The sequence below is a fragment of the Saccoglossus kowalevskii genome, chromosome 21, assembly GCF_978046115.1.
Source record: "Saccoglossus kowalevskii chromosome 21, keSacKowa6.1, whole genome shotgun sequence".
In the NCBI taxonomy this organism is placed as follows: domain Eukaryota; kingdom Metazoa; phylum Hemichordata; class Enteropneusta; family Harrimaniidae; genus Saccoglossus; species Saccoglossus kowalevskii.
This window is the reverse complement of record NC_140661.1, coordinates 12,352,472-12,361,490: the sequence shown is the minus strand read 5'-3', so window position 1 is coordinate 12,361,490 and position 9,019 is coordinate 12,352,472.

Sequence of the window (9,019 nt, the reverse complement as noted above, 5' to 3'; positions counted from 1 at the left end):
ATATCAGTTCAGTGTCACGTGACATTCTCTGATCGTAACACTGCTAAATGGAACACTCCTGTGCTGTATTGGACCCGGTTCATTGGTAGTGTGTTGACTCTGAATGCGTGCATAATATACCTGCCAGAAAAGATAAGTTCCTGGTCCAAGCAATGGTTGAGGATGTTTAGCTTATTTCTAAAGATAGAGCTGAATTGGTATAGACTAGACTAGACTAGACTAGACTAGACTAGACTAGACTAGACTAGACTAGACTAGACTATAGACTAGACTAGACTAGACTAGACTAGACTAGACTAGACTAGACTAGAATAGAATAGAATAGAATAGAATAATATTCGAAATAATGTAATAAATTACATACTTTATGGCCAAAAACGAACAAAGTAACACACACTAATAATAAATAAAACCCAAGACACATTTAACAATTAGCATAAATTTCTAAGATTGTATGACTAAAGACTCCTAGACTGTTGGCAATGGAACTATCTTTTGAATTCAACAGTTTCTCAAACACGATCTGCTTAGGCAAAACTCTAAAATTCTTCATTGTTCATTGAGATTGTTCTTCTGAATTGGCACCTAGCAGTTACCATCTCTTGGTTCTTGCAATCTACGTGAATTAAACTAATATTTATTAGTTGTCTGAGATCACATGAGATTGATATGACAGTTTGGCAATTTAAGCCACGTTGCGAGAAATTGTGCATCTGATTGGAACATTTATTGTCATTATTTGTTATCGTAAGCAATTCTGTGAACGCACTATTAATAAAACATCACTGTACGTGTTCATATATACGGGTACACCAGGATTCTTATACCCATGGCAGAACTAAAATCAATATATTTCCTTTAATATATATTTCATTCACCAAATAAATTACGAAGTTAAAACTTAGTGTGTACTCATCGGTCTGCGCAACAGTCAAAATCGACATCTGTACTCATATGAGACTCACGTGCGTTAGTATCAATATCGACATGTGTACTCATATGAGACTCACATGCGTTAGTATCAATATCGACATGTGTACTCATATGAGACTCACATGCGGTAGTATCAATATCGACATGTGTACTCATATGAGACTCACATGCGTTAGTATCAATATCGACATGTGTACTCATATGAGACTCACGTGCGTTAGTATCAATATCGACATGTGTACTCATATGAGACTCACGTGCGTTAGTATCAATATCGACATGTGTACTCATATGAGACTCACGTGCGTTAGTATCAATATCGACATGTGTACTCATATGAGACTCACATGCGTTAGTATCAATATCGACATGTGTACTCATATGAGACTCACATGCGTTAGTATCAATATCGACATGTGTACTCATATGAGACTCACATGCGGTAGTATCAATATCGACATGTGTACTCATATGAGACTCACATGCGTTAGTATCAATATCGACATGTGTACTCATATGAGACTCACGTGCGTTAGTATCAATATCGACATGTGTACTCATATGAGAATCACATGCGTTAGTATCAATATCGACATGTGTACTCATATGAGACTCACATGCGTTAGTATCAATATCGACATGTGTACTCATATGAGACTCACATGCGGTAGTATCAATATCGACATGTGTACTCATATGAGACTCACATGCGTTAGTATCAATATCGACATGTGTACTCATATGAGACTCACGTGCGTTAGTATCAATATCGACATGTGTACTCATATGAGACTCACATGCGTTAGTATCAATATCGACATGTGTACTCATATGAGACTCACATGCGTTAGTATCAATATCGCTTGCGCATCACCCTCATTCTTTCTGGAACAATTGACCTATCAATTCGAACTGAAGACGAAAAATGTACGTGTTTGACCTTTGACCGAGTCGTTCCAGGTAATGTACTGAATACCCATGCGTTTGCAATCGTATTTCTACACAGTATATTGACACTAACTGGAAATATATGTGTATAAATATTGAGTAAGAATGTTATTAATATAAACTGAAATACTAGTAGACGTAGCCATATACGATAAAGAGCAAATGTCAATGGATCTGAACTCAAACTGGAGAGATTGGTCGTTGATGGCGCAATACATTTTTCGGTGGCACGCTTGGTTCGGTCCCTGGTTCGGTCGATAATGTGTTTGTGAAGTGAGAGGTTGTCCTTGGGGTCAGTGAACCTTACCAGTACATTGTCGCACAGTCACTCTACGAGTGTGATTGTCGTCACCTGTTGAATTAATCTTTCAATATGCGCTATGAAGTTGAATATTGTTAAGTGAAAAGAAACAAACATTTGTTGTGTTGTAACACCGTCTGGATACTCTTTATTTCTACATAAAAGCATTTGACTCAATCTGGTATGTGGGTCTCTTACATAAGCTCATCGACAATGGAGTCAATTGCAAATTTTATAACATTGTAAAAGCTATTTACACTAATTTTGTAGTATGTGTGAAAGTTAAAAATGGTTTGACCAATACTTACCTTACTGAAAAGAGCATTAGTCTAGACAGGAAAATTGCCCTGCTTTTTAATATATACACAAATGACGTTAAAGAACATGTTAACTCTTCCGGTGACCCACCAACTCTGTTAAACAACCAAGTTCCATGGCTATTGTATGCACATGATTTGCTTTTGCTGTCTCAGACAAAAAATAGCCAAAAATGCTATCAACGCCCTGCAACCATACTGTGAAAAGTTCGAAATTAATATTACTAAATCAAAAGTAATAATATTCAATAAAGCAGATACACGTCTAGTCGAACTTAAATTTTACATTAACAATAAAGAGTTAGAAAGAGTAACTTCTTACACTTATCTTAGGATACATTTCAATATAACAGGTAGATTGCATAACTAGGCCTGAAAGACAAAGCTTTGAAAGCCTCCATCAAAATAAACCAAATACTTTTTTTCGGAATCGTTCATCTCATTGCGAATTCATCTAAAGATGTTTGATGCAGAAATTAGACCAGTCCTTCTGTACTGTGCGGAAATCCGGTCAAGTGAAATCGTTAAACACACGAAGGACTTGTGTGACTTCGCACCTCTAAGAATGAAAAAAACTTCACACCGAATTTAAAATAGTTTGTTGAAAGTAAATAGCTAAGAAGATAATTTCTTATTGTAGAAAGCACTAGACAAAAGATAAAATATTGGATGGGAGGACAAGAGATATGCCGGAAAATACACTAATGAGCCAAGTATATAAGCTTGGTTTGAAAATGCACAACTTTGGTACACAACTGAAATTGGGTATTTAGTCTGATTCAAAACTGAATATTTGGAAAAACAATGAATTAAAATACAGTAAAGCATTAATAGAAAACACTCTTGAAGCTCAACGAATGCCAGAAAGAATGCATACACAATGAAGACAAACCATACCAACAAATCATAACAAATAAATATAACGTACATAGAATTAAAAACAGATTTTGCTCGAGTTATACTTGCAAACAATACAAACAATAAAAATACGCTCTATCGCAATGATGCACCGATCGCTGAAATCAAAGAAATTTAAAATGAGTAACATTTCTTTCAATCATGTCAGTTATACACCAAAGAAAGTTTTATTCATAAAATACAACATTATTCAAGATATCAAAAACAATAAGAGAATACTAACAAGTTAATATTTTTAACAACAAGAATAGAAATATTATGAATAACTGTTCAATTAAAAGTGAAAACAGCTGCTTCAGAAAATACAAATGAACTATATTTGTGTAGAGATTTGAGCGTCGTGTTTGGGTTTCCCTTTGTTGTTAGTTCAGTTATTTCTTGTCTTCAGAATTTATTATTTTATTGCATCTTTCATTAAAACCTCAGACATGAGATACGATAGCAATAAAGGTTCTATTCTATTCCACGTGCAACATGATTGGGCAATGCAATGTCACGTGTTTTAATATCCCGCTGATAACTTTAGATTCGCGCGTTTAAATTGCGTGTGTTTCAGTTTTTAAAGTAACAAATAGGCACACAATGTTCTATCTTTGACTTGATATCCTCGGGGGGGCGGACATCCGGGCATTTTCACCGCCTGGCAACCTGCGGCGGTGAAAACAAAGACCAAAAACTCACAGAAAACGGTACTTCGGGATGGTTGTTGGGACTCCTCTGAACAGTGTAACAAGATTAGCCCTACGTGTGTAACATATACAAATTTGGTTGTTCGGGATTACTTCAAAGTTGAGTTTGTGTTGTTTTCTCGAATTTTCACCGGTTCCACCGGGGCTCGACCGGCGTTCCACAGTAGCGCGCACAGAGCCCGTAGAAATGCATGTACAGTGGTGCGCGTCGTAGCAACGTGGAACGTCCTGTGACGTAGCTCCGCCCCCGAAGATTACCATGAAATACTGAGTTCTCGGATCAAATCGCCCGGATCGATCGATAAAACGCGGTAGTTTACATACCACTGGTTGTAGGAGTTGTGGTTCACGGTACGTTACAATGACGTTTGAGTATGTGAACTCGTGTTGACCTAATTTATTCTGTGCTAAGTTCAAGTTGTTAGTGTCTAACTTCACTTTTCTCATAGCTACTATATCGTACGTATTTGGTAGTATATTTGTCAGAAGCGTGTTATGGTAAGCAAACTGACTTTGGGGAAAATATGCTGCATGGTGGGAAATCTGTATGAGGGTGGTCTGAATGGATGATTGATGTCCAAATTTATGACCGCCCAAGTGATTCCGGAATCATATCCGAGACGTCCGATCACATGCACCGTGACGTCATGCTTCTTGGGTGTGGAATTGTATGGGAAATTAACCCAGTACTGACTGTAAGTAATTTGCCGTGCTATGGGTCCGATAGCCAGCAGTCGTAGCTTAAAAGTGTCACTCCACAAATAGTCTAGTCTATAATTATTACGCAATGAGGTGTAATGTTTTATTTTGGCTTAAAAACGGACGAATAAATGGCAGATTTATTATTTCTTCAACGACGAGTTGGGTTTGTTTTCGCACACAGAGTATATGGGACTATATAACAAAAAGTTATTTTTAGTTTATTATTTTTTTCCCTACATCAACGAGCATGTGTATATGTGCGTCCGTATGTGTATAGTTATGTGGACCCAGTGATCTCTAAGAAGTTCTAGTACCTGGTGACTCATAGGACATCAATGACTCACTGATTACACATTGGTTGTGTAAACCAACCCGGAGCATCTATTTGGGTTAACAAAATATGATTTGGACAATATTTCAGTAAATTAATATCTCCAATTTTGAACCCATATTTGGCAGCACGATCCTCGATAAGTTAGTCACATGCACTGACTTTTACCCATGAAATATTGATCTTTCTAAAGTCTTCTTTATTGCACATATATGTCCAAAGTATTCTCAAAAAAATTAAAAATGAACAAAATCAAAATTACCAAAAATCATAAACTAGCATGTAGTAATTGGCGATGGCCGCTGAACCGCATTGCTGGTCGGTCACCATGACAATGGAGTGGCATCAACGAATCAGCTACGAACAATACTTTGAATTAAATTGAACTAAAAAAAAACAATAGTAAGTGAATTCACCAAGCACCCGAAAAACAGCAGTGACACTAATGATGTCCGGAAATGTTACCTAGCACAAACACGTTTGAATGAAGAAAGAAAAAAAAAAGTACTTTGTCACATAACTTTGCCATATGGCATAACAAAAGAACATTGTACAGAGAAATACAAGTGTATCAGTTACTGAAATAATGGCGGCGATCATTTCCCAGATTTCTATTTCAATGTAACAATATGCACTGTTTTAAGTATACGTGTTGTGTCCCGACAAATAAGCACGTGGTCTATTGATGATTGTGGGTTTTATAATGTTCCGCTTCTTGCAGAACGCTTAATAGAAGAATATTCAAATTGCTGAAATTAAAATAACATTCCCCATATGGTTAACGAACACTAATGGACTATAAAATCATTGGATGACGTCATCCAGTTTCCTGTTATTTGGCGACATCGCGGATGCAGAGCCTTTCTAGTGGTGACGTCATGATTCATTCGGGTACAATTGTGCATTCATTTTATTTATTTTTAATTTAATATTTATATTTAGTAATTTTGTATCGTTAAACGTTGTTTTCGCAGCAAATGTGGCTGTATTCGTTTGATAAAATAATGAAACGCACGGAAACGCATGTGCTTCGAATTACCCTATATCACGGACGCACCATAGGTACGTGTAGGTTAGCTATGGCACGCGTTCCTTTGTTGATATCGCCCGTGAGATCAATATTGGAAATGATGAAGTGTGCGCGGGTTGAATGCCGTGAAAGTTCAAGTACGTTAAAGAACATCCCGAATCTTCAATGGTTCGTCGCCACAATCCACCGATTCTTCAATTGAACTCTAACCCTCGACAATACTCAACATTCAATGATCAAACTCGTAGAAAAAAATAATAACATTACTTAATAAAAAAAATAATTTGAGACAAACGATAGAATTATATAGAGTGACCAAGTTCAAATTCAATACAGTCAGAATGTCAGAATATTTGATAGGGTTTGGGAAATCGTCAATATACATAATATGGCTGTCTGGTCAGTGACCTTGTGGGTCCCATGTTACTTTTCACCAATCAGAAACGCCACAGTCTTTAATGATATTAAATGTATTTGCATATTGCGCAAGTAAGACTGGGGCAAGGCGATAAATTATAAGCCAGTTAAATATGCATTCACCGTAAAAATGTGACCCATTAAAAAGTCATTGGAAGAAGTCGAATTGACTCTCACTAATGTTATCTGCCTAAAAACACATCGAACCACGCAGTGTCACTGCTTGACCGCCCTTCTATGGAGATTTCTGTAAGAATGAATGTTTAAAAACATCACGGCAATAATCACTGACGAGTTTATGAAAGTATGGCGACTGACTGTTATCGATAGGACAGGCGGTGGGGGACAAACTGTGAATTTCATTGTAGACATAGTATCGAGATCACAGTCCATCCACACCGGTGTTGAGGGACTGTGATCGAGATGGAGTACAATGTGAACTGTCGTGTCGAGTCAACATTTTTTTTTTCTCAACAGAACGCGGCGCGACGACCACCGCCCTTTAATGACTGTGTCGCCTTATCCAATTACCACATTCAGTTGTTTTATTGTAAATCCAATTCTAGTTCCTCTGTTTATTTTCATTTTGTCTTTTTCTTGTTAACCGTTCTCAATCTGCATTAGTGTTCGTTTGTAGTATACCATATTTAATGATTACCCTGGCAACCAATTTGGAATCGACTAGTGGCGAAAATCTACACTGCTATTCTAAAACATATTTTCTCCGAATGTTATCATTTTAATCTGGTAGGAGATATAATCCAATCAAATTCGTGCTAACAAGTCTAGCCCCCCCCCCCCCGTTAGCGTATATACAATGTATATACTAGTATGTGTGAATTGAGTGTATCAGTTGTATCAGTCCATGGAAAATGTGTACATTAAAGTTAGGTGCATGCCTCCAAGTTGAAAAGAAAATGTGTAAGCAAAATATGAAATGGTAACACAATCGCACGAACGCTTGTTTTTGATATTATATATTTATTCTAACAGAAACTGTCAAAATTTGTATTGAAGAACAATTGTACAAGACAGACACGCACTTGAAGGCGTTAGACAACATTAACGATGCCGGCGTTTGTGATAAAAACAGACATCTCACACAATTTAGATATACTTATCGGATAATCAATAGAGAATTAACAATACAGTGGATTAGTCGAACAATAATAACATTGTCAGCGATATGCGCGATAGCCCAAGGCTGTAGTTCATTGATAGACACCCGGCCCAGGCACTGTTATAGGCTATATCGCAAAGTTCTTATCGACACAGTTGAATACCGCGAATGCTTTTAATACTGAATGCACACATAAATATCGTAGCCATTTTCTGAAAGTATAACAAACGATTTGCATATAGTCCAAACAGAGAACGTCTTTTCTATCAAATCCACGCTGTTGACGGATGTTCCGGTGCCGTATGGTTTCAATTCTTCCATATTGACTTTATTTTAACGACTGTCCACTAAATAAAACAACATTACCATTATTATAAATCAGACCACCCGCATATATCAACGATCCGCCCCTAACGACAATGACCAGCCCTCCTGCACAACAGCTTTCTCGTCCCTGGCAGTTCGATGATTTATTACGCCCCACTCTATAGTCATGGCAGCGGGCCTGATATGTCTGGGGCGTGTTGTGCGATCATTTGGCGGCGACTCTTGGATTCTTTTCTTCGATACAATTCACGCATGCTTGCGCATTTCATTTTCAACTGTAAGACATTTAAAGCGACCAAGGGGTAAAATGTGTTAATTGAAATAATAACCACACTTTGCTTAAATTTTGTCTAAGTTGACGGCAGTTTTTTGCGGAAACGCGGTGCGACGAAGTAATGGTACTGCGATTATTAGTGGGAATGTAACGATTGCCGCTGCAATTGAAGATAATATCATAACTAGACTTGTTGTTTGTAGCTCGTCGGTTCCCCTTTGTAGCATTGTTCTCCTGTGACTGGTCTCTATCGTACTCTCGTGTCTATTCATTCGGCCACAACCGATTGCAATTCAAGTATACCCAGACTCGGGAGTTTGGGTCCACCCAAGTTTGAAACTTTTCTAATTTGCCTGAAACTCCTGAAATGTTTTTTTTTTCGTGTTACCCACCAACTGATGTTAGCGTTGAAAACAAATTCGGAGTCGTCTTCTTAGGTTACGTGTTTCTTTGACGGGACTTTGAGTAAGCTTGGAATAAGTACACTTACTAACCACTCCCCTTCCATTACCATATCACAAAGCGCTCTGGTAAAAATACGCTGTAAATTAAAGGGGCTGTCCCAATAGGGATTCGGGAATACGGTCCCCTTTTTTGGGGGGAAGGAGACGTCTTCAGCTTATTACCGTGACGAGGTTCAACTCAGTATATTTGACATTTTATATAGAACATTATCGTTACGGTACCTCGCAAACATGCGGCAGAAAAGTCG